Source organism: Tiliqua scincoides, chromosome 3, assembly GCF_035046505.1.
Source record: "Tiliqua scincoides isolate rTilSci1 chromosome 3, rTilSci1.hap2, whole genome shotgun sequence".
Lineage (NCBI taxonomy): Eukaryota > Metazoa > Chordata > Lepidosauria > Squamata > Scincidae > Tiliqua > Tiliqua scincoides.
This window is the reverse complement of record NC_089823.1, coordinates 146,295,834-146,323,319: the sequence shown is the minus strand read 5'-3', so window position 1 is coordinate 146,323,319 and position 27,486 is coordinate 146,295,834. Positions and strand designations below refer to the sequence as shown.

The 27,486-nt window shown below is 42.9% G+C and overlaps 1 protein-coding gene across 3 annotated transcripts in view; it reads left to right on the top strand.

Annotated features, from left to right (window-relative positions):
- Positions 1 to 14,278: 14,278 nt before the first annotated feature.
- The window catches only part of CCSER2 (coiled-coil serine rich protein 2), a 61,920-nt gene continuing 48,712 nt past the window's right edge, over positions 14,279 to 27,486 (top strand). For all 3 annotated transcript variants that reach the window (XM_066618723.1, XM_066618722.1, XM_066618721.1), the window contains exon 1: positions 14,279 to 14,468. The gene's annotated coding sequence lies outside the window, so the exon portion shown is untranslated. The remainder of the gene's footprint in view (positions 14,469 to 27,486) is intronic.

The window sequence follows — 27,486 nt, the reverse complement described above, 5'->3', positions numbered from 1 at the left end:
TTTGTACTCACACCTGGCATGGCCGTGGCATCCTCTGTATTCATCCAGAACGCATTGTGTGCAGTGTCTTTGACTGCTTCCACACTAACCCTTTTCTCTAAAATGGCCATTTTTTGTTCACTTAGAGCCAAACTAGAGGTTTGCCTAATCACACAACATCCCTGGATGGGGCCTTAGTCTCCATTTTAAATAGCAAGAAGGGCCTCCTGTAAATCTTGGTGAAATTGCAGCAAGGTTTAGGAGACCATCAGTACTTTGTCCTGATGCAGTTTTGACCCGAATCAGACCCCTCCCCCTGCTGGCTTTCAACAGAAGAAGCTTTAAACCTAAAAATAACACACAGGGGACTGTGACTGGGACCAGAACTGTGCCTGGGGCAAAGTACTAATGCTCCCCACTGTGATTTCACCAAATGTCCCCTTGCTATTTAAAAAGGTTACACTTCCATCCAGGGATGGTGTACAATTACAAGCATATCTGGTTTGGCCCTCACTTTTTACTAAGCTTAATTTTGTTTCTAGATAATTGGCAGCCTGTGTACTTCTGCATTTCCTGCCCATGTTTTCTTCAATCTGATTTGCAAGGCACCAGAAATCTTGAACCAGGAACTCTTGCAGCAGAGCACTGATGCCTTACTCATGGCGCCTTACTCATGGCACCACCAAGCAAGGCCAGGCCAAGACCTCCTGATTTCTGAGGTCATGCCATGCCAAATTCTGCCCCCCCCCTTACTCAATGATGTGCCAGTCACTGCTTTTGGGAAGGCCACAAGTGATGCATGAAGCTAATGCCCTTCCTCTGCTGTTGCCCCTCGCCCTAGCAACCAGCATCCACAAGTATATTCCCTCTAAACACTTTGTTGCAGGAACAAATAGAACCAAAGTGACACCATATTGAAAAATTACTGGCCAAAAAGTAACAGCTTTGCACTTGTCACATTGAGCAGTGCATCCCTCTCACAACCCCTTTGCAGATGGCACCAAACCGAGGATAACTTGAGAGTCAATGAAAGTTTCTGCACATGACTTATATTTTGAATGTGTTACCTACTTTTTCCACTCTGCTCCCATACATTGGAAAGAATGTAACTGTTTTCTGAGGTTATAACTAAGGTTTGCATCCTTCCTCCAGTGCTTCAGTGAGCATAAAATGTTTGGCTATCACTTTGTACTCATCTCTCAAGAGACACCCCCACCTCTTAAGAGCCCTCTAATGTAGCTCTTTGTGTCAGTGGTGTGAGTAGAGGAACTCTCTGCCGCCCCCCCCCCTTGCTGGGTATTAGGCTGTGATCCTGCATTAGATATACATAATTTAAACCATCACAAAATATGTCTAAGGCAGTGTTTCTCAAACAGTGGGTTGGGAACCACTAAGCCAATTTCAGATAGGTCCCCATTCATTTCAATATTTTATTTTTAATATATTAGACTTGATGCTAGCCTGGTATGTGACTGCATTTGGGGAAATGTTACAGACCTGTACTTTTAACAGGTTACTATGTATATGCTTTTCATAGTAAATGAGACTTACTCCTGGGTAAATGTGGATAGGATTGCAGCCTAGGATTGTTAAAAATTTTCCTGCTTGATGATGTCACTTCCAGTCATGACATCACTTCTGGTGGGTTCTGACAGATTCTCATTCTAAAAAGTGGGTCTTGGTGCTAAAAGTTTGAGAATGGTAGAAATTGATGAATTTTTCCTTCCCTCCCCAAATTATAAAGAGCCATTTATTAGTAGCACACAAGCTAATTATGTGTCTGTGCCAGATGGAATTACCCTGTAGACTACAACAACATTTATTTATTCAAAAAGACTATGAAGGATTTGTATGACTCTATCAATGCAGCTTTGTACAATAGACATCAAGTTCTTTGTCTGCTGTCAGAGAAATGTTGGACACTTTCCTTCTTGTGCTGACCATACAAATTATTTATTTAGGGCATGATCCCTCCCAGCTTCAGTACGTATAAATCCCATTGATTCCAGTGTGAGAGATAAGCATATGCTTAAACCTCACCCATTGAAATCAATGCAACTTAAAATTGCATCCCCTTAGCTATCAGTGTGTAATGAAGGTCAGAGGTATTATGGTGGAGAAAACGCTTTTTCAAGGTGCTTCTGTAACTTTATAATTAAACCAGTAATGTTTGATTTTCCTTCTTTCAAACTTTTATGATGTACAACATATAAATATTAATTTCAGTGACTGTTCATTTTTTTCAATGTGAGTTTCTGGGAGGAAAATAACACTGGCTTTTTCAAGGTATTTTGTTTTGTTAATCTTTAAAAATGTATAATCTATCTTCCAGTATATTCAAGGTGTTTTACATACTCATCCTCAAGCACCTCAGACAACAAACATATATTCATCATAGAAATGTAGTGCTAGTTGCAGAGAGATTGCATAAATCCCTCTATCATCCATCGAATAGAGTGCAACCATTTCTTGTAGTCATTGTGTGTGACCTAAATGAGCATGGGCACCACAATTCTTCCATGTTGTGGCTGTTGGTTACAGGCTGTGTGAGTTCCCTCACTTGGTGAGTTCTGCTAAGGAACTGTCTGTCAGAGATTTTAATGACAGGTGCCCGTTAGCCAGTGTGGTGGAATGGTTAGACTAGGACTGGGGAGACCCAGGTTCAAACATCTATTTAGCAACAAAGCTTATTGGGTGACTTTGGGCATTGTCAAAAGTATTGTCTTTCAGCATACCTCATGAGTTTGGTGTGAACGTAAAATAGAAGGAAGGAGAAGATTGTTATGCAGAGTTCATTGAAAGAAGGTGGAATAAACTTAAATAATAATTCTTCTTTCCCACTGTTTTAGGAACATTGTGCTTCATTCTATAGTATTTTATTTTTCTTTTAATACTTTTTGTTTAGTTTCTTATCCTGTTGGGCTGCCCTGGTGTGCTTAGTCAGTCAAGTTTATTTCTCGAGGTGAACAACAGCATAATTAACCCCCTGCAATAAAGATCTCCTCCCTCTCTTACATACTGTACAGGTATAGTATAAATTCTGCTAACTTCTAAAAATGCCTGTCACATTAAGGCCAAATGTAGTGGGGACATGCTTTATATCAGGGCTTGGCAGCTATGGCCCAAGGGCCAGATGCGGCCCACCACCCATGGTCATCTGGCCCACATGGAACATGGCTTGGGAGGCGAAGCCTCCCACCCAGTTTTCTGCATGCCAGACAGGGAACTGCAGAGCCACCTACCCAGGCTCACAGAATCCCTGTGCTTTGTGTGGCACAGGGACTTCACAAACCTGGTCAGGCAGCTCTTCCATTCCTTGTCTGGCATGCAGAAAATTGGGTGAGAGGCTTTGCCTCCCAAGCAAGGTCACATCCAAGAGCTCAGCAAACTGGAAGTTCAGCAATGATGTGATGGTGTCATCGCCAAACATCCGACTTCTTTTCTGAAAAGGTTGCTGACCCCTGCTTTATAAGATGTAAAGGTCCTCATTCTACTGCCAAATTTTGAGATTGGTTGAAGAAATCATGTTAGCACTGATGACTTAAAAAACATTACTTTGGCATTGCTTTCAGATAAATAAATGGTAAAGTCAAACACACACTTTCCTGCCCCACTAAACCCCTTTTTCAGCTCCTATCAGAAACATATGAATGTTAGGGCACAATCCTAACCAAATATCCAGCAGCAATGTAAGGGCAATGCAGCTCCAAGGTAAGGGAACAAACATTCCCTTACCTTGTGGAGGCCTCCGTGACTACCACCCAACTGCAGGATGCAGCACATGCCCCACTGGCACTGCTATGTCAGTGCAGGAAAGTTGGTAGTATTTGGGCCTCAGTCAACCAAAGTAGCTGGCCATATATAATTAACCAGTGTTCATGCCTGAGATACCCCCACATCTTCATCTCAATGCGTATACTCGGTACTTATTATTGTACTACATCAAATTTTTTTAAAAAAGGATTCTGGTGATGACAGAAACGGAGCAAAATTGAAGACAACTGTTATAGTACGCAGTTCAAAATATTTCTAAATCAAATAGATAACAGAAAGCAATTTAAAAATGCTCCATCTAGAACGATCCACCTGTTCTCATTTCCAATTTAAGTGCTTTTTCTAACATTACATCTAATACATTCCCAATAGCAGTTTCTATTGCTGACTCTGATTCATTTACTCATCCTGAAAAGGGATTGCTTTCGAAGGTTCCTTGGTAGTTGCTGCCATATGAATTATGTTTTCAGTGTCCTCTTTCTCTTTTGTCTCCTCTGTTCATGTGCATCTGGCCCCAGTCCTATCCCTCTCCATGTTATAGCATGCAGCCATGCCAACAAAGTCAATGCTTTATGCCAGGAGTGTCCAAACCCTGGCCTGGGGGCCACTTGCAGCCCTCAGGGACTCCCAATGTGGCCTGCGGGAAGCCCCCAGTCTCCAATGAGACTCTGGCCCTCTGGAGACTTGCTGGAGCCCATGCTTGCCTGACACAAGTGCTCTCAGCATGAGGGTGACTGTTCAACTTTTCACATGAGCTGTGGGATGAGGGCTCCCTCCACTACTTGCTGTTTCACATTTGTGATGCAGCAGTGGCAGCAAAGGAAAGACCGACCTTGCTTTGTGCAAGGCCTTTTGTAGACCTTGAGCTATTGCAAGACCTTCATTCATATATATAAGTTCCATCTCTAATATATTAGTGTATGTAAATTTATTCAAATTTGAAATGTAAATTAATTCTTTTCCCCCCGGCCCCCAACACAGTGTCAGAGAGATGATGTGGCCCTCCTGCCAAAAAGTTTGGACACCCCTGCTTTATGCTATGAGGTTTTGGGGGGAGGGGGCAGCGGCAATTGGGCAGCTTGCAGGAGGTAAGTAAAAATCTTTATTATTTAACCCTTCCCCCCCCCGACACTGCCTGATATATAGCTGGTGCAAATCCAAGGAGATCAGAGGGGGTGGCGGGCAGAAAAATGGGGGATAAGATTCGGTGTGCACGGTTGCTACCAGATTCACTGGACAAGCCCCCAACATACCCTATTACTCCCCCCACCAATGAAGTGTCCCTTGCACCAGCTCCAGTGCAGGCTGCTGGCCATTTTTGTGGCATCTTGGAAATTGCCACCAGCAGCATGCTGAGTTCACCACCAAAAAGCTCTTTACAACAGCTGGACTCTGGTGCTGGACAGCTCACAGGATTGGGCTGTTGGTTTTGTAGTCTACTATAACCAAGGCTATACTGTTTTGGGACAGAACTCCATTAATGAATGATTTAAAAAATCATGATGACTTGGCACATGGGTACAAAAGGATTCACATCTGTCCCTGTACTTTAATATTTGTGTTCCTGCAGTTACCCAGGAAATCACAGAGTGCTTCGGGTTTAGAAATCAGTTGCCCACTTTACTGTAGAAAATCATAATAAACCAACCCACAAGATCCTTTCTTCCTGTAGTCAAGAGTGAAACTTGACCTTGTGCACCACTATTAATAATGCAAGACATTTTAAAAAATCAGTATTGGAGAGAAGATGGAAAAATATGGGGGAGAGGGGAATCCACACATTGACATCAATCCAGAGAAAGTTAATCACACATAAGTCCCAATGAAATCAATGGGAAAAGGGGCAACCCAATCCTATACATCCCTGTGTGGCAATGCAGTGGTGCCATTGCAGCTTCAGTTGCATCCCATGGGGGATTTTCAGCTGCTGGAGGTCTTAGGAAAAGAAATTTGTCCCCTTGCTCCAGGGTAAGCCCCAGTAACTGCTATGTCTTATCCTGTTGGGCAAGTCTGCAATATCACTGGTGCAAGTTGCTCCATGCAGGCAGATCAGGCCCAGGAAGAACGTTTGGATTTGGTGTGCACCACCACCAAACGCGCCCCCTCGCATGCCCAATCTGCCCATCCTCCACCCCACCTCCTCCATGTACCTCCCACTCCTGCCCCATTCCACCCCTCCCCCTGCCCTGTTCCACCCCCTGTGCTGGGCTTACCTGCTCCAGCAGGCCTCCCGACATCCATTGTTGGTGCAGGAAGTCTTCGGCCTACCTACTGGGGTTCTGGCAGCTTGCATTGCTGCAAAGTGCTTTATGGCTTTGCAGCAGCCTGTGCCGGCAGAACACACATGCCACTGGCACTAGCATTAGATAGTCATGCTAATTTAAGTTATCTTGGACTGAGAGCTCTGTATAAAAATCCTGAAAACAGAGGTAGCAGATAAACTAAGGTAAAGGGATGTCTCTCTTGTAGCGACTTAAATGATATCTGTGTAGTGAATTAGAACCATATGTTGAAAAATTCTTATATGAAAATGTACTATAGTGGTACTTTGCTCTGTTTGTGGGAGTATGTATATTGTGATAAATATCTGTGGCACACACTTTCCAAAGTTTTGCATTAATGTGAAAACTGTTGTGAAAAGGGGAAGCTCTGAGTGATAGAAAAGTATCTTCTACATGATCTAAGTTCCAGGCCTCTACATATGTTAAATGCCACTATACTCGTGGGGGAAGGAAGGGGTTGCATATTTTAATCTGCCTCATGAAAGCAGAGTCTTTTCAGGTAAGCTGCCATTTAATCCTGAAAATGTAATTGAAAATAAAAGATGTTGGTTTTGATTTCTTTATCTCTTGATGTTTCTGCAAGGACAGATAAGCAAGATTAGGGCAGATATGGTCTCTCTGCAAATACGAGATGGAACAAAGTTTTAAGATACTCTTCGGAATTTGATGTACAGAGTTCTTCCACCCCCCCTCCAATTTCTCTTTACTCTCATTCTTAATGTCAGGAGATGTACATAAGTGTAGTAAAAATTGATGGAAACATGACATTCACTTGAAGAAATTCCTTAGTACAAATTGTTTGAAGTTGTGACAGGACATTATTTTATACAGACATGTGGTAGTTGAAGAACAAAGGATCCATCATGAATGCAGATAAATTTCTGGCACATAGGATACAAGGAATATGTGTTGCAATATCCCATATTATAAATTTCTGGCACATAGGATACAAGGAATATGTGTTGCAGTATCCCATATTACCCCCCCCCCCCCGGGGGCTGGGGATAAGAATAGGCCCTCAGTTTGGCTGTACTTGTCGTAAGAGGCGACTGAACAGCCACCGGGTAGATGGGACTCGTCAGCCTGGGAAGGCAGCTCATGGGAGAGAAGGAAAACTCTGATCCCAAACCTCCACTGCCTTGTGGCTACATCCAGTTATGGAAAAGGTTTCAGGAGTCAACCTCGAGGCAAAATCCGGAGCTGGAGTCCCTGAGGCAGTTCATGGCTGAACACAGTCACGTTCTGGCAACTCCTGCAACGCCGCTGGAACCAACCGTATTGGCTTCTGCCTTTCCATTGGACCATTTCAGCGATGTGGAGAGGGGGGATTTGCTGCATGGGAAACAGTCTATCCTCCATATCTACTTTACCCAGGCTTCGCGCACTGGAGAGGACACTCTGTTCCAGAGCCACCATTCAGAGCGTGACACCATGGTCTTCCGAGACTGAAGGATGCCAACATGCATCCCATATTAAAGTTGGCATCATCTAATGTGGCAAGTGACTACCAAAGGACCTGGTATTGGATTCACACCTTCATTTTTCAGAGGTGGGTACCAGACTGCATGATTGTATTTTTTGTTCATAGTCTCTGTTGTGCACTGCTCCATTTGTAGGAACCTTAAATAGTAATAGACATAATAGAAGAAAATGGTTCTACTTATATGACAAATATACCTGTCTTATGTGAAGTCAGACTACTGAGGCATCTAGAAGGGGTGGCATCAGGGTTAGCCAGGTGGGGGACTGGTCAAGGAAATATGTTACTCAGAGGGCCGACCTGGTAAGGCTGACCCAAGCCCTTCAGAGCACATGGGCTGGCTACTGCCGCAGACCTCCCTTCCTCCTGCAGAAAGAGATTTGCAGATGGTCACTCACTGACCATTTATTGCTTAGCAATTCATTATGTGTGCTGGGGGAAGCCAGGCAAGTTAGCCATGCCCACATAGTTATGGGGGTAGGTTGGCATTCTTCAAATACAGGAGCAGTCCAATCCTAACTAAATCCCCACACAGTGATGCAGCTGCGCCAGTGTAGGCTATACTACATCCTGCAAGGGATTTTCAGCTGCTGGAGGTCTCCTCAGGGAAAGCCCCAGCAGTCACAATGGGTCAGCTTGGATCTGTACTAGCAATATTGCTGGCACATGTTCGAGTTGATCCCTGCAGGTGGATCAGGCCTGGAAAGGGTGTTAGGATTTGGCATGCATTTCCACCGAACCCGTCCCCTGTCAGGCATGATTCGTCCACTCCCTGCCCCATCTCCTCCCCGTTCTGCACTTCCCCCACCCTGTCCAACCCCGTATGCCATGCTCACCTGCTCTGGCAAGCCACTGTCACTCTGTTGGCACATGCCAGCTCCCTGCACTGCCACAAAGTGCTTTACAATGCTGTTGCAGCAGCCAGTGTGGATGGAACATGTGTTCTGCCAGCACTTCCTTTCAATAGGATTGGGCCATAGCTCTTACAACCATCTCCCTGTGCCATAGATGAGCTTTCTCTAGCAGTATGTTCTTTCACAAACGCTGGCTTCACATTGTCTTATTCCATTTCAAACGAGCTACTGAGCTCCACTCCCAGGGCTGTTCCCAGCTTTTCTTCTAGGGAGGCAGCACAGTTACTGCTGTCTCCCTACATTATCCCCATACATGTGTGTTTTCAGCTTTAAGCATTCCAGGTGTTTCACAGTCTGGTTTTGGCTTTTATCATTACAATTGTTGTCATATTACCTACTGTTGTCTCAATTGAAGGATAGGCTGTTTTATCAATTATTACATTACTGTTTGTCTTATGCAATTAACTATTACTGCTTCAAAAAAAGCACTGGCTATTTCACTTTTTCCACATGTTCATTCTTATAGCTAAGTGTGTAATGACAGAAATCTGCTTTCTTTGAATTTGCTTTCAGAAGGCTGAACTAGGGAAAGGATGGATTGCTGTGCGTCCTTGGAGAGATGCCAACTGAGCCATGATAGCCAAAGAGACTCAAAACAATGTGAAAGAAGAATTTGTTTTGCTTGATAAGGGATAGTAGGGACTTTTAATATTGGAACGTTAACATGTACGAAGCCCGTCCTGTTCGTAAACCTTTGTAAGAGTTAGCAGATATGAAACTCGGTGAACGTGAACTTCTGCGCGAAATAGACATTTCCAATATTATCAACTAATTTACTCCTGCTAAATCTAGAAAATGTAACTTTTTAGTTGTCATTTTGTTGCTTTCAGCATTTGAAATTGATTCCTACATGTAAATACTGTAATACTATTGCTGAAGTGTTGACTATTGTATCTACTGGGAACTCCAAGCATAAATCAGGAATCTCTTGGCCCAGCCCCTTTTCTAAGAGAAGAGGGCAGTTGTGCTGGAATTTGCACACGGAAGGGGCCACATAAATACCGATAAACAGAACTGTGTCTGTTTCAGATTTTAAGTTTTCACAGGGTTAAAAGCAATGTTGATGTATGTTGTTACTGTTCCTTTAGGGCAGTGTTTCTCAAACTGTGGGTTGGGACCCACTAGGTGGGTTGCGAGCCAATTTCAGGTGGGTCCCTATTCATTTCAATATTTTATTTTTAATATATTAGACTTGATGCTACCATGGTATGTGACTGCATTTGGGGAAATGTTACAAACTGGTACTTTAACAAGCTACTATGTATATTCTTTTAACAATGATAGTCAATGGGACTTACTCCTGGGTAAGTGTGGGTAGAATTGCAGCCTAGGATTGTTAAAAGTGTTCCTACTTGATGATGTCACTTCCGGTCATGACATCACTTCCGGTGGGTCCTGACAGATTCTCATTCTAAAAAGTGGGTCCTGGTGCTAAATGTGTGAGAACCACTGCTTTAGGGCTTGTTTCTAATATTAAAACCCAGAGTTGAACTTGTGATGTTCCCTTAATCAAAATATAATTGAAGCTTGTCTTTCTACTTCTCAATGTGTATTGAGTTAATAGAACTCAAAGCATTGAGTAGTGGGGGTATATCTAGTTAACAGAAATTCTAGACATTTACATTCTGTAGAGGTACTAGTTTGGGATAATATAGATGAGGTTGAGGGGCAAAGAAATCATGTCAAATTTAAATCAAGTAAGTTATGTATTCATGAATCTTAACAAGCAGCAAGGGAAACATATATATTAGAGTGAAATAAATTGCAGCAACGAAAGAAGATATATTAACATGAAATGAATTATGTCTGACTTTAAAGAACTCACAATGTGATTTTTAATAATTAAAAAATGCATTACAAATGTTCCCAGGTTTGTGACAGGACTATAAATTGTGAAGACATGACTATTGGTAAAGCAAACATTATTTCATTGCATTTAAACTCCTGCATAATGAGATGGTATATTTGGGAAAAGGCTATTTGCATGCTAACAGCTTCAAGCTACAATTATACATTGATGCTCTGGTAAGATCTCAGCATGCCAAGCATACTAAAGGATCACCTATATGTAATCCTGCTGTCAGGAACCATACTGCTTGCAGGCAAGCAACTGTATATGATCACCCAGACACAATCCGTTGTAAGCAACCATAGAGCCTGCAGGGTAGTTCATAAGCAAAATGGTTGGCACACTAAGCTGTAGCCTCTTCAGCATGGTCCAAATATGAGTTTGATTGAAAATGAAATGAACCAGCTGAATGACTCTAACTAGATGGTCTTAGTGAGACCATCACACATAGGAACCAGTTCACACATAGGAACACAGAGCGACCCCACACTTTGTCAGTAAAGTGGAAGCAGGCTGCTACTACATTGTGACAAAAATCCTGATCAGGCCCAGAAGGGGCCGGGATTTGGTGCGGGTTGTATCCTAACCGCCTTCTTGGGACTGATCTTCCTGAACAGGTGAACTCAGACTAGCGCCAGCATAATTGCTGGTGCAAGTCTGTGTTGACCCATTGCGGCTGCTGGGGTTTACCCAAGGGCAAGGGGGAAAATGTCCTCTGACCCTGAGGAGAATGTCGGCAGCTGAAATTCCCCCTACAGGAAGCTGTGGAGCCAGTACTGCTGTACCGCCAAGTTGGAATTGGTTCAGATTGGGCGGTGTGTCAGTTAAAGTCAGTGTCTGTTAAATGGCAGATGTGAATGATTTTATTATCTGTGAAATAATTAGCAAACTGGTCACAACAGGCAACTGACAGCCAATCCTGAGCTGCCCAGGGTACGGGGCTGCAGTGGCGCCAAAAATGGCTGTCGCCACATCCTGTGTGCTCCAGGCAGCTGCTGCCTCATCCTTGAGAGAAGCGGACTTGCATCCCCTTCTCCTGGGTAAAGAGAGTAGCCCTTCAATGGGGCTACTTGATTCACCGCCAACCGAAAGGTCAGCAGTGAATCAAGAGCCTCCGTGTAGGGCAGCGAACCCAACACGGAAGCTCTGGATCCAGTGAAGCGAAGCTCCCGCCCCACTCCCTCCCCCGCACTCCCTTCTCCCCCAGATCACCTCCCCCATGCCTCCCCCCCCACGCCCCCACCTACCCTTCTACTGCCTAGCGGTCTGTGTGCTGCTGAGAGGTGAAGCTCTGGTGCTGGGCTAGCACTGGCACTCCACCACCACTGAGGCTGCAAACATGCCTTATAGCAAGTTTGCAACAGTGCACGCTGGTGGTGAGCCAGCACACACTGTGTAGGATTGGGCCCTAAGTCAGGCTGGTCTTATTGATAACCGATCTGGCATTTAAAAGTAGCACCTTATGGCTAGAGGGGTCTCTAATAGGAGCACCAGAGACAGAACTGGAGGCAGGGCCGGCCTTAGAGCTGCACAGCCCAATTGGAAACACTTTTTTTTAGTGGCCCCAGGTACACTGCCAAGGTCAGTAGAATCTTAGAAATATAAATGTATTTTATTATAGACTTCATATCTCTATAGTAGAATGGAAAGCAATCAAAATGTGCTCTTAAAAATTACATATGAGTTGATGGACAAAGACAGATAGCACATTTTAATTTAAAATTTGCTGACATGTAAGCCTACAGTACACAAAAAAATGTATAGATTACTTTTGAAAAGTAAATAGTAAATTACCCTAGCATGGCCTCCCCTTAGATAAGGGGTCCATTTGGCTTAAAGCTGGCCCTGGCTGGAGGAAGAGCTAGGAAGGAGAATAGTCTATCCGCTTCTAACCCTGCACATGCCTGATCTTGTCCGATCTCAGAAGCTAAGCAGAGTGAGGCCTGGTTAGTACTTGGATGGGAGACCGTCTGGTGCTGTAGGCTTATACCATAGTCTTTCGAGACTGAAGGTTGCCAACCAACCTTCCCCTGGAACAACCAGCCAAACCTCTATCACCCTTTCTCTCTCAACCTGTCATCTTCTCAATGGCCAACTTTCCCCCCAACACTCCTTGTAACAATAACATGACCTCTTCTGGTACAGCCAAACCCACCACCCAGGTAACCAAGTTACCATCACCCAGGTAACCAAGAGCCCCCATACCCAAACTTAGGTACTCAGAGTAGACCACACAGCAACACAAGACCACACCAAACCAAACTACTGAAAACTGCCCTTCACCACACATATGCCAGGAGCAAGATGCTATCCCCTCTCACAAGGGGGCGCCCCCAAACCCTCACCTTCCTCTCACAGGAGCTACTAGCAGCTGAAAAGGGGATACCCTTGCTTCTTTCGGGATGACACAAATGGACAATTCCTTTTGGGGTTGCTCCCTTTGGGAGCAACCTGCCCTGTTGGCTGGGAGGCACCAAATATAGGTGTGTGTCACTTAACGACGGGGATACATTTTCCAATCCTGCTGTTATGCGATTAGGTCGTTAAGCGAACATTTAGCCCAATCTAGTACCTTTTTGTGTAAACAGATTCTCTCTGTGAGACACTAGCTGGCTGCTCAGGAGATTGATTGCCTCTTCTTCGCATTAAGAGCCTCTTTGTTGTGTAAACAGACACTCTTCTGCAGGCTATGGAAGACCTGATTCCCTCACTTAGAGCCTCTTTTATACACACTCTGCTACAGGCTATGGGTGACCTGATTGCTTTACTAAGAGCTTCGTGGTTGTGTTAATACACACTCTGCTGCAGGCTATGGGAGACCTGGTTCCCTCACTAACAGCCTTTCTGTTGGGCTTTGACCACTGTACTATATGTGGTCTGTCATTAAGTGGAAGGTTGTTAAGTGACACGCAACTGCACCCCGGTCTCTTGTTCCTTCCTTGTCAAAGACGCAAGCCATTCTCATTTCAGGAAGCTTTTAGCTCTTTAGCCAACTTCTATCTTGGCTTTTATTTATCTTTTTATTATTTATTGTTATGAGTTTTTAAATGCACTTTGCATATTTTTAATTGTTTTGTCACTGAGATTTTACGTCACTTTCTTTGTTTTGTGAGCCACATTAGAGGATTTAAAAGAAAACCAACCTATAAGGGCACATGCTTATGCAGGTCTACCCAGCAGTACGTCCTATTGTGTTCAGTGGGACTTACTCCCAGGTAAGTGTGGATAGGATTGCAACCTCAGAGCCCGATCCTATGCATGGCTCCTCAGAAGTAAGTCCCATTATAGTCAATGGGGCTTATTCCCAGGAAAGTGAGGATAGGATAGCAGCTTCAGAGCCCAATCCTATGTATGCCTCCTCAGAAGCAAGTCCCATTATAGTCAATGGGACTTACTCCCAGGTAAGTGTGGATAGCATTGGGCCATCAGGCTGCAATCCTATCCACCCTTTTCTGGGAGTAAGCCCCATAGACTATGAGTAAGCCCCATAGACTACAGTGGGGCTTACTTCTGAGTAGTCACGCATGGGCTTGGGCTCTAAGCTGGATACACAGCTGTGGAGGGACAAACCACCATGGCGATGAGTGGCAAGGTGGCTTTGAAAGCATGCTCCTGTGCTGCTGCTGGGGAAATGGCTCTCATTCCCACCAGCAGCAGCACAGGAGCATGCTTTCAAAGGAACCTTGCCACTCATTGCTATGGTGTCTCCTTCCCACAAGGCAGGCAGGCAGGCAGTCCCAAAGGACACCAGTAAGCTCCACTCTTTGAATGTGAGCGGGAAAAACCGTTGAGGGGGGAGGAACTTTGGAACGTTCGGATTTAGAGATGCGGGAGGGACATCGGGAGCGCGCGCACTCCCTGCCCAGCAACGAAGGGGGCGCAAGGGCCAAGGAAAGAAAATCAGGGGCGCGCGCGCATGCGCAGTGCGGGGGCGCATGACGTCAGCGTCAGCTGTCAGCTTGCGCCGCCCGGCATCTGCAGCTACAGCGGATGAGAGAGAGGGAGAGGGGAGACCGGGCTGCGAGTGAGTTCCGGGGCGTGTGCGCCTGAAGGGAGGCGGGTTCCTAGAAGGGCACTGGCCAGGTGTGAGAGCGAGCGGGAGCTCTTCCCTTTCCATCCTCATCCCAGCCGGGGATACTGAGCGGGGCGAGTCCCTGGAAGGTGCTTCGTCCTCCCGTTTTGCCCTTGTGGTGAGTGTCAGCCTGGTCGAGAGCTGAAGAGCCTGGAGGGAGCGCCGCCCCCCGCCTTGTCCTGGTGGGGAGGGCACAGTGGCCCTGCTGTCCCCCTCCCTTCGTCCTGGTGGGGGTGAAATGGCCCCTGTTCTCCCCCCAGTTCACCTTGGTGGGAGTGCAGGAGGGAGCCCCTTATTCTTCCCCCCACTTTATTCTGTTGGGGAGTGCAGGAGAGTGCTCCCTACTCTCCACCCCACTTCCCATTAAGGTGTATCTAGGTTTCCTGGCCTGGGAGGAGGCGCTGACCAGCCGCACTCCAGTCCAGTGGGGCTGAGTCAGTGCAGAGCCCTCTTTTGCACCCCTTTCCCTCCCCCTCCTCCCCCTTCCACTGTGTCTTGGTGGGTGTGATTGGCTGCGTCACCTGATTCGCTCACCCGTTCAGGGAATGATGATGTTGCATCATCATCACCACCACCACCAGTACCATTCGCTCTCCTTCCTCTTCCAGGCTAAGAAGATGTCTGAGCATCACGATTCTGAGAGGGAAAGAGTGCGGGCAGGGGTGTCATCGTAATACTTGCTGCTACGTTGGCATCATGGATAGGATGATGTGCTTGCTAGCGAGGGTATCCTCTTAACTAATATTTACTTCTAGGAAGAAAGGGAGGGGAAGGCTCAAATCTGCCTGGAAAGTGTCACTGTTTTTCCAGGAAGACTTCCCTTACCGCCCCTATCTCTGAGCTATGGGGATTTTATATCTACCCAGGGGTGAGAGAAAAGCACTTAGCATCTGCTCATGCATTATTTAAACAGTTCTTAATGCATATGTGTTCTAGGGTTGAGCTCCCGAAACTGAAAACGGATACTAGGGACTGAGCCCTGGTGTAAATTAAGCCTTGGTTTTAACAGTCTGCAGTTATATGCATAGAAAGCTTTTATGCAAAGTGGAACTTACCTTTGTGTAAATATACATAGAAATTGGTCTGCAGGCTTTTCCCCCCTTTATCTGATGGTTGTCTTGTAGTAGGTGATGACCTTGTGCTGATGTTTGCTGCCTCTCTGTCTTTAGGTGTAACTTTTTAATGGTGGGGAGACAGTGTATGAGGTGGGAATTGAGTTAGTCAATGCTTTGTGGTGCAGATGAATCTGCTTACTAACTTGCATTGTTTAAAATTAGGTGGAGGCTTCCCTTCTCTACCTGGGACAGTGGCTAATGGGCTGGGTTTTGTGCTTGTTATGTTTTTGTAAACACAATGACTCATTGTAGGCTTGTCCTTCCTGGGAAGATACTGAGTGTCTGTCTGTGTCTCTATTTAATGTAGACTTTGGAGCTCTTTGGCCTTGGGGCTAGTCCTACCTTTCAGCCTATGTGCAGCTGTTGGGATGAGAAATGGCATAATGCTTGTAAAACACATCACACTCTCCATAATACTATAAAACTAATGACATCTTAATGTTCTGTAAATTATTTGGAGAAAAGTCAACCTGAACAAATAGCTTATACCTGGGAATGACGACAATGTTCATGTTTTTCTGTTTCATCCCAAATATTCCTCCTAGGAGAAACAATAGGATAAAGAAAATGTAAACTACATCAAAAATGTAAACTAAACTAAAAATGTAAACCATCTTCCTGAGGATACTTTCCTTTTCAAACCATTAAATTTATTTGGGAAGGCTGACTCCTTTTGTTTCTTCTCGTGATGAAGGGACATAAGAACAGCCCCACTGGATCAGGCCATAGGCCCATCAATTCCAGCTTCCTGTATCTCACAGCAGCCCCACCAAATGCCCCAGGGAGCACACCTGATAATAAGAGACCTGCATCCTGGTGCCCTCCCTTGCATCTGACATAGCCCATTTCTAAAATCAGGAGGTTGCACATACACATCATGGCTTGTAACCCATAATGGATTTTTCTTCCAGAAACTTGTTCAATCCCCTTTTAAAGGCATCCAGACCAGATGCCGACACCACATCCTGTGGCAAGGAGTTCCACAGACCACACGCTGAGTTAAGAAATATTTTCTTTTGTCTCTCCTAACTCTCCCAACACTCAATTTTAGTGGATGTCCCCTGGTTCTGGTGTTATGTGAGAGTGTAAAGAGCATCTCTCTATCCTTCCCCAGCATAATTTTGTATGTCTCAATCATGTCCCCCCTCAGGTGTCTCTTTTCTAGGCTGAAGAGGCCTTCCTCATAAGGAAGGTGCCCCAGCCCAGCAATCATCTTAATTGTCCACCTTTTCCATTTCCACTATATCCTTTTTGAGATGTGGCGACCAGAACTGGACACAATACTCCAGGTGTGGCCTTACCATCGAGGGAGGAAGTTACCCTTACCACCATCCTTTACCACCAGGGAGAGGAGAGGGGGATGTTACAAACATTTGAATTCATGTGTGAGTGACAAGGTATAGTAGAGAAGTGTTCTGGGAATTGTACTGAAAATATTCTTTTATCTCTCCCCTCTCCCCACCATTCCCAGAAATTCATATATAACAATTTCAGGGTGTAAATTTCTGGAAATGGTAGGGGAGGGAAGAGATAAGAATATTCAGTTTTGCTTTTACATTATGTCCTCTTAGTCAACTGCAGTATCGTATAAAAGTGAAATTGTTACCAGCGTCTTTGCGATAGTAGGGCCTTGCCAATGTCAGATAAGGTACTGTTTTATGTAGGATATTATAATGCAGTATTGTACTTTATTTGCTATTTATACTCTTTTTACAACACTTTTCTAAAAATCAGAGGCACTTTCCAAAACTATAAACTCCATCAGTAAAACAGTCTCATATCACATTTAGTTCTGGGTCAAAGGGAGGAGAGCCGGGAACATTCAGAGCTGTATGATCATCACTCCTTCCCTTCACTACAGGTTAGTGGGAAGATTCCCTTGATTCTAGGACAGAAGAGTCAAACATAAGGGCCAGGGGCTCTGTGGTCTGTGGAAGATCTTTATCTGCCTCCCCCGCACTTCTTGCATCACCTTCAGCTGCTCTTATCTGCTGAGCTGTGTTGAAGTGCCACCGTTGAAAGGGCAGCTCACTTGATAATTGGGCTTTCCCATATCTTGAAAATTTGGTCAAAATATGCATGTTTTCCTCTTTTGCCATTTACAACTAATGAATTCCTGGGTGAGAAAAAAGTGCTTATTTCTGGTCTTGACATCACTTCCTACTTAATGATATCACTTCTGGCCCTCAGCAAGTATATAAATACTATTTGGCCCACTGTATGAAATGAGTTTGACACCCCTGCTCTATTGCCTAGAGCAGTGTTTCTCAAACTGTGGGACATGAGCCAATTTCAGATGGGTCCCCATTCATTTCATTTCAATGTGTATTTTATTTTTAATATATTTTTAAACCGATCAGCAACTGCTTGGGAGGGTTAGGAGGGTTCTTTATTTTAAATAAAGTTTTTAAACTTATTGTAAACTTTAAATTTACTTACTTAATTAGATTTGGTTTTGTTGTATTAGGTGTTAATTGTGTTAAAAATTTTCCTGCTTGATTAAGCGCCCAGTCCTATCCAGCTTTCCAGTGCTGATGCAGCGGCAGTGCAGGGCCCACATAAGCGAACAAATGTTCCTTTACCTTGAGGTGGCCTCCATGACTACTCTCTCACTGTAGAATGCAGCATGCGCCCCTTTGGGATGGCTACATCAGTGCTAGAAAATTGGATAGGATTTGGCCCTAAGTCTCCTCTGGCCATGATATCACTACCAGGCTACTGACGTCACTTCTGGTGGGTCCTGACAGATTGTCATTCTAAAACGTGGGTCCTGGTGCTAAAACTTTTGAGAACCACTGGCCTAGAGTATTCCAATAAACATTCTCTCTCAGGTATTTTAGTCTCTTTCCCCTCCTGTTGTATAAGCATTGGTTTGGGAGATCTGTAGGTCCTGCATGAAGCTCATCCATTTGGCAGCTCCTGAAACTAGCACACAGCTAGGGTTTGGTTTAAATATAATGAATTGGAGCAAGTCAGAATTTTTTCACATACATTTTTTGCTCTTTAGTGTTTAGGCTTGAAAAATATAAATGTTTTTGGTACTCACAAAAAAGGATAACTTGGTTATAATATATGAAATACTGATGAATAAGAAAAATCTATTCAACAGTAACTGTTAAAAATAAGACAGTTCAAAAAATGGGTCAGATGTGGATAATACTAAGATTGAATTTGAATTCATGTATGTAAGTATTTAGAAAAATAATCATGGTCTTTAAGAAGGTCAAATATTTACCAGAGGGCATTATAGGTTTTAAAAATCTTTTTCAGTGGGTAGTTCATTCAGCTATGACTCATGACAGTTGGTCAGGAATATCTTTTGTAAAGTCTTTTTCTGTGTGTCTCTTTAACATTCTCTTCTGATAATGTAACGGTCAGTAATCCCACAGGTCTAACTGCCCAATTCTCTTTAGAGTTAGGTGTGTCTAAGCCCATTGAAATCAATTAGGGGTGCCTGATTATATAGGATTGGGATTTAAACCTTTAAAAGATTCTGGGTGTAGGATCTTGTCTGCTTTGGGATGGCCTGTTCTCTCATACTGGTTTTTTAAAATTCTAAATCAGAAGTACAGACAAGTAGTACCCACAACCACAGAAGTCCTGTTGTGTGGCTTTTCCTCAACTTCTAAATGCAAGCACAATATCTAAATTTAATTTTTAAAACTTTACATTTAACAAATAGCAGGATTACCAGATACCTAGTGCTAACAAGTAGTGGTATGCTCAAACTGTGACAATAATTTGTTAAACAGGTAAAGAGATCTTTCTCTGATTGATGTTGCCTGAGGGGGAAAATGGCTAATGTTAATAGGATGTGGTTATTGACTTGTCTTCTAAATTCTCTGTGAATTTAAAATCCATCCATATTTGCAGAAAGTTGAGGTTTGTTGTAGAATTGGTGCAATTTTGTCTAGGAATTATTATGCTTTGTAGCAAAACAGATGTTAAACTAATTTTTCATTAATTCCAGCATCTGACTTGCTACAAGTCTTGGACATCTTAGGGCCCAGTCCTATCCAGCTATCCAGCACTGATGCAGCTATACCAGTAGTGTGCATGCTGTGGCGTGGGTGGGTGGGTGGGGGAGGGGGCATACAGAGGTATCCTCCATGTAAGATAACTTTTGTTCTCTGCATTGTGCCCTCATTGACACTGGAAATTTGGATATGATTAGGCCCTTATCTAGTCAGAACTTTGGTTCGTTTGAGAAGCTTGATCCTAAGCTTTTCTGAATGTTTCAGGAAAGTTGTAATTTCTCATAATGTGGTGCAGTAATGTTTTTAAAGTCAAGATTGTGAATTGTAACTGCATTCTTCACTGGTTTCTGATCAAGGTATATCTTTGAAATGCCAGATTTATGGCCTGTGTAAATCTTGAAATATTCTTCCCTTTCTCCATTCTGTTTAGATGAAATTCAAGGTAAACTCAGTTACCCACTTACTGTAAATGTTTAGTGCATGAAAGCTGCAGAGTACATGAAATGGGCATAACTGCTGAAGTTGGCTGATGGAGTGGAGAAAATTTTGGTAGAGTTACATATCTGAGATATTAAATTGTTAGTTCATTGTTTAGCAAAAACTTATAATTGTCAAGGAAGATAGTGCAGGCTAACTGAGGGAGGTTGTGCCTAGTGGTTTGTGCTCATACACCCCTGTTTGTTCTTCACATTCTTTTTTTACTGGATCAACAGCTTAAGATGGGGGATCACTGGTAGGTCCTCTGCCCCCATCCCAAACTAAGGAGACAGTTGGCAGCCTTCAGTCCCGAAAGACTATGGTATCGCGCTCTGAGTGGTGGTTCTGGAACAGCGTCTAGTGTGGCTGAAAAGGCCGATTCGGGAGTGACAATCCCTTCCATACTGGGAGCAAGTGCAGTCTGTCCCTGGTCTGTCTCCCTGGCTATGGGCCTTCCTTCTTTGTCTCAGACTGTTGGCCAAGTGTCTCTTCAAACTGGGAAAGGCCATGCTGCACAGCCTGCCTCCAAGCGGGCCGCTCAGAGGCCAGGGTTTCCCACTTGTTGAGGTCCACTCCTAAGGCCTTCAGATCCCTATTGCAGATGTGCTTGTATCGCAGCTGTGGTCTACCTGTAGGGCACTTTCCTTGCACAAGTTCTCCATAGAGGAGATCCTTTGGGAGACCAGGCAGAAGGAATCCACTGGGGAAAAACCACCTTTCCCAGGAAAGTACAAGACCCCAGGGGTTCTCATTAAAATTCAAATCAGAGTAGTACCTGTGAGTGATCAAATGTGACAACTCACTGAATTACTTGTAAACTAGGCAGGCAAAAGATTAAAATATTGCTAGATTATTTTTTTTTAAAGTAAAAAATAAATCAAATGGGGGAAAGAGAGTAGAGGAAAAGTATGACAGGGAGGCTGATGGAAAATGCCTGAACTCCATCCCACTCTTTTACCAAGACAAGCAGGTTTGGCTGCCCTGTTGGTTGTTGCATGCCAATCTTAGAAGGGCCAAATACACATCCATAGCACACAGCTGCGGGGAAATTATGAGCCCAGTCTTATACATGTCTACTCAGTGGTAAGTCCCATTATAGTCAGTGGGGCTTAATCTCAGATAAGTGCAGATAGAATTGCAGCTTATGTTTCAAACAAAGGCTATTGCAGGCTACTGCTTTTAGGTTGCTGAACCAGCACATAAGCTTCTGGGGGTGTATAAATATTCAAGTATAAGAAAGAATAGGCAAAAATTCCTTTTTTTAATATGAACTTCTTTACAATAATGAACAGAATGCTAAATTACTAAGAAAAACCTGGTAATAAGATTTTCATTTAGTAAACAAGTATTTAAGAACTGGTAATAGCAGTAACTACTGTAGCCCAGTGTCTTATAGTGTGATAGTATACAAATATTGGAGGCACATATCTAAACTTGCAGAACAATCTTATCCATCTCTACTCAGAAGTAAGTCCCATTGTATTCAGTGGGGCTTACTCCCAAGAAAGTGTAGAGAATTGCAGCCTTAGGGCGCAATCCTAACCCCTTGTGTCAGTGTTTTCCAGCACTGTAGTAAGGGCGATGCAACTCTGAGGCAAGGGAACAGACATTTGCTTACTTTGAGGAGGCCTCTGTGAGTGACACCCAACTGCAGGATGCAGCACATGTCCCATTGGTACTGCTATGCCAGTGCTGGAAAGCACTGACATAAGGGGTTAGGATTGTGCCCTTAGTATGTTAAAGTCAAATGGTTGTGTCTACATTGCAGTTGTTTCCAAGATTATATCTAAGAGTTGCAGATGATCTTGATTCTTCCCTCTATTTTTATTTATCTTTTCATTTTCTTTATTCAGTGTTTCTTGATCTGCTAGAAATGTAGTGATACTTGACTTTTTAGCTAGGTCAACAGTGCTAAATCACTAGTGTTAGAAATCTAATAGCTGCTAACAAAACAGTAATTACTTGATAAATAGAATATAACATGTAGGAACCTATTAAAATTCACGGAGAACCTAGTTTTTCTCTTCGTTATCCTTTTTTAGGATAAAGCAACAACTTTTCCACAATTGTTCTGGTTGGTGGTTTCATTGTGTTGGCTAGATGACCATGAGCCAGTGATTTTCAGAGGCCCTAAAGCAGGTTTACCAACCTTTACGTGAAGGTTGGAAACCCTGTAGTTTTTGCGGGCAGGGAGATGGACAGCTGTGACTTCACCTCAGTTATCACGCTGCCACCTCGACAAAGGATTTTTTAAGATACCTGGGGGGTAGTGCTGGCCATCTGGAGGGTGTGAAGGTCCTGTGATCCCCTGTGTAAGCCTTCCTGCTGCTCAAATCACCTCCAAGCTGCAGTCGTGACCCACTTCTGGTTTGCTATCATGAACCCAGAAGTGAGTTACAATTGCATCTAGGAGCTATTTTGAGCAGTGGAATGTATAAATTGCCAATTACTTTTATACAGTACTAAGAAACAATAGTGTCTATAGTATCAAAATAATTTTGTCTGCAGTAGTCAGTTCTGCGCTGGTTCACATTTTATGGCAAAGAAGGTAATTAATCAGGTAGCAATTAGGGCCCTGTTATGTGCTATTTTTGACTTCGCTTAGGCTGAACAATCCTTGAAACCAAGGAGCTTACCGTATTGCTCAGGTGTGTCGTGAACATATTAATATTAAACTGGAGGACAAAAGTTTGTATGCACGTAATAATAGGAAAAAATCAGTCCTATGATACTTTAAAGACCCAGGGCCCATTCCTGTCCAATTTTCCAGTGCTGGTGCCGCTGTGCCAATGGGGCGTGCGCTGCATCCTGTGGTGGGAAGGCAGTTACAGAGGCCTCCTCAGGGTAAGGGAACATTTGTTTCCTTACTTTGGGTCTGCATTGTGGCTACACCGGGGCTGGAAAGTTAGATAGGATTGGGCCCTAAGACTGCAATCCTATCCACACTAACCTAGGAGTAAGTTCCATTGACTATAATGAGACTTACTTCTTAGTAGACATACATGTGATTGGGCTCTCATTTACTGTTAGAATATATAAATGACGTGGAGAAGTAACTGACTCTTAGGAAAGTGAAGCGCCTTGGTGGATAGTTATACAATTTGAGTAGTTTTTTTTTAATGTAATGCAACTATTGATATTGAGTGACTAAGTGTTAATTGGAAAAGTTCTAATACAGAGCATAATTGCAAACCATTAAATACTTGGATGCTGTTCTACAGATGAATTTTTCATATTCTGTTCAGCTTTTGTATGTTTGTCTTGTCTCCCAGATCTAAAACATTAGCTCTTAATTCAAAGGAAAAACAAAAGGGCAGGTTTACATGGACTCTCAGCATGTTTGTTATAGTAGTGGAGGAAGATGCTGACATTCTTAGGAAAACACAACACTGGCAAAAGTTGATAGTTACTCTACTATTGCAAGTGTCAGTGAAATTTCCTCATCTACCTTGCTATGCATGCCTGCTGTTTAATGTCTGACCTGAATGGGTCAAAAAGTGCCTAACTTCTGAAAATATAGGGCAGCCAAAACTAGTCTGTTGTTGAAATCAGTGGAAACTTAAATTTGGGATGGATTGTACCAAAAAATTTTAGTGGAAAAATTATGCTGTAACCCAGTCATCCCCAAACCTTCAGTTGCCAGAGCCATATCACTCAGGTCTGCTCTTATGGAAGCTAGAGCAGTTCATTTACAGAAAATATTTACAAATTGTATATAACTCTAAGAATTTTCACAATAAGATAAAATATTTGCTGCTGTGGGACTTTTTGTGTAATATAAAATATATATAAAAATTAGAATGTATGCTTATTTCAGTTCCAAGCTCTCTCATTGTTCTGAAATGTATGTGCCATCTGCTCCATCCTTTTTGGGCTGGTTTTCACAAAGTATTGACCAGTGTCTGCTCTTTTCAAAGAATGGCTTATATTTAACAGTAGTGATTGCTAGATTAAAAACAGTGTGCTGTGCCAGATATACAGCTTCATTTCACTTTATGTGATCTGAATATGGAAATGTCCCTTCCGTAGTGTTTTTCGTCAGCACTGATTTAGGTGCAGTTCAGTTCTTTTCAGCATTCTTGGACACAAGCCCATTTTTAACTGCAAGTTGCAAACCCCTCAATTTTGACTTAGTATATGTTGACTAAGGGCCCAATCCTATGGTGCTCGGCTCCAGCGGTACTGGGTGCCATAAAGCCCTTTCCCACCGGTGGTATGTACGTACTGCTGAGGCAGTGCCAGTTGGCACTCGGCCTCAATGCTGGAGTAACCAGGGTTAAGTATTGCTGCTGCTCAGCGATGAGGCTTCTTAGGGCAAAGAAGGGATGGAACCAGTTTAAGGGAGCAAATGCTCCCTTCCTCCAGCCCCATTGGATACTGCAGTGGCTATTTCGGCATCACTTTTCCTCTGCGTGCTAGGGCAGCATAGGACTGGGCTGCCCATCTCTTCTTTTAGTGTTCTCTGCAGACACCAAAAACAAATGATTTTTTTTACTGGTTTCCAATGTTTTTGCTTTCTTTCACTGTCTCTTCTGAGCAAATGATAGTGGAAGATGATTATCAGTACTCACTGTTTGACTTTTATATTATATTGAAGTTTTGAAAATGCATTGCACTTCATAGTGAAAGAATTATGATTTGCCTCTTCCCCACATATTGGAACTAAAGCAGACTTCAGTAAAGGAACAAGAGAAACGTGAGGTCTGTTCCACTGCCTGAACCATTATTTGCAAGGCTGTATTAACTACACAACTCTTTCATGTAACCTACATTTGACTGAATGTAGGTCATAGCTAGTTGGAACTTACTGTTCATATGTTAGTTGGAGAATGATTTGACTGTTCAGATGTTATTGCAAGCTATTTGTATATCCTAGCCTTCTTTAATAATTAGATTTTTAATCTGCTTTCTTTAGAATCTGCTTTCTTTAGAAATGTACATAAATCAACAGTAATAGGAAAATTTCAAAGTAAAATGTTTCCCTGCTTTAAATAGAGAGTTGGGCTAGATATGCTTGATATCTCTTTGATAACACAGGCCTTCAAAATTGAGGGTCAGAAAAGTTTTTCCCAAACTTTATGGTGGTTTGATATGAATTTGGGGTGCTGATTCCAAAAATGGCATCCGTTTTGCCCTATCACATCTAGTTTGGGAGATATAGTATAGTCTCATTAGTGAATGGTTCAAGCAGCTTCCTCATGTGGAAGCCATGGTGTAGGCTTCCTCATGAGGAAGCTGCTTGAACCATTCACTAATGAGACTATACTATATCTCCCAAACTAGATGTGATAGGGCAAAATGGATGCCATTTTTGGAATCAGCACCCCAAATATACCCAGGAATTGGTGTAACGTTTAAGGAAGCAAAATGCGTGTTGGCCTGTGTAATCTGATTCTTGTGGTCAGAGATAGTGAGGATTTATAGAGGCTAACTGACCAATTTCTAGTTTAAGGAGTTATTAGTTATGTTGGATTTCCAGAATCTTTGACAGCTTTAGGGGTCAAAGTTTTGCCTCTGCCCTAATAATGCAACATCCAGCCCACTTTCTGGGGAGGCTTTACTGCATGCAAGTTATATTTTCACTCGTGTAAGGGGGCTTGTTGCCCTGCTGCTATATGAATTCCACTTCCTTCCAGTGCACTGAGTCCAGTTCAAAGTACTGATTATCACCTGTAAAGTGCTAAACAACTTTGGTTAGACTATGTGAGTACAGTCTCCTTCCATATGAGCCTGCCTGTCCATTCAGGTAACAAGGAGAGACTTGGCTCTATGTCCCATTTCCATCAGTGGTGCAGGACAGAGGCATATCCATCATATCCTCCAGGGTGTGGTACTCCTTGCTGTTGGAAATCTTACTGGCTTCTTCTGTTACGGTATTTCACCAGCAGGCTAAAATGTTTCTGAGTTGAACAGCTCCTGACCTTAATCATTTGACCATCTATGGTGGTAGTTATAGTAATTTCTTTTGTTATTGTGCTGTTGCATTAAGTAGATGTTAGCCAGTAAGGGCACCTGAATTTGGAGTGGTGGGATACAATTTTTTTTCCATTAAAAAAATAAGAGCAATAAGGATCTTTGCATTGCCAACAGAGGAAGAGTTTTGATCTCTCTTCCCAATTTTGAATACACATTTCACATTGGTAGGCCAGATTCAACTATTCCAATTCACATTTGTTTTCCTGAGTTTTACCTAAAATTAACTTCATTCTCTTTCAAAACAAAAACCTAGCTGAAATTGCTCATTGTGTTGGTAACTACAGGTTGAGCCTCCTGTGGATTGCAAAAAACAAATCAATTTAAAAAGCAAAGTTTCTTTGCTCAGGTGATTTAAAAACAACCTTGCTGACCTTTGTGATGTAAGGTAAGAGTCATTAGGAAGACCATCCATCAGTCTCCTCCAAACACTTCACTCAGCCCCTCCCTTCATCAATGCAAAGTGATCACCTTTCTTTCACTGCTCAAGGGGAAGGGAGGGGTTGCCTGGAGAGAGAAGGATTGATGGATTGCCAGCCAGCTCCCCCCCTCATTAAGGAGGCTATTGTTAAAGGACTGTTCAGTTTTTTAAACTGATTTTAAAGGGATGCATTTTTCCCCTTCTCCAGGGATCAGCACATTCATTCTCATTTGCAGGGGCCATTCGTGTTGAGTCAAATCCAAGTATAAAAAATCCATGTATAAATAGGCTGGACCTGTATTTCTTTTAGGAAATGCCATTTTATACCAGATGTTCTTGGGGGTCTGAAAGTGTGTAGTTATATTGCAGCTGTTGCTATGGAATTCTAGGAAACTCTGCAAGCATGTCAGCAGATAGTAGCTGCAATCAGTGAGGACTGAGCAGAAAGCAGTGTTGACTCAGCTGTGATAACGGGAACTAGTTATTAAGAGGTTGAAAAGCATCTTTTTTTTTTTTGAGGTGACATTTGGCATTGTCAAAGTCATTCTTTCAATGTAAGACCAAGGATCTCTGTTGGATCCAATTCCCATGATAATTTCTAAAGAAATTGCAAATTTGATGAAACTTATTTCATGCCTCAAACAAAGTAATTTAACTTGTTTTCTGAAGGGTGTAAAATACTATACCAGAATTAGTTTATATATGCTAATTTCATCAGTATGTTCTACTGTAGCTGTTATCCAAGGTAGTTGGGAATTTTTAAATCTGTTGCTTTAAAGTCATATTTCTGTATCTTTATGCCAATAAGGTATTCTGAATGAATGAATGCTAATTTTTTATTGTCATGATTCAATTCCTCCATGCACTCCCTCTGCCATCACATCAGTGCAATAGAATTGCACTTGGCAGCTGTACTTGTTTAAAATATTTTTCTAAAATTATATTGTACTATAACTAAATTTAGGATGCATCCCTTTGTTTCTGTTCAGTATAAATGTATTCTAGTTATTTCAATATATGGTTATTTGTGACTCACTAAGGCTGCAATCCTAACCTCACTTTCCTGGGAGTAAGTCCCATTGAACACAGTAGGGCTTACTTCTGAGTAGACTTGGCTAGGATTGCGCCCTAAGGCATTTTTAAAGCATGAACATTTTCTATAATGTGTGTTTC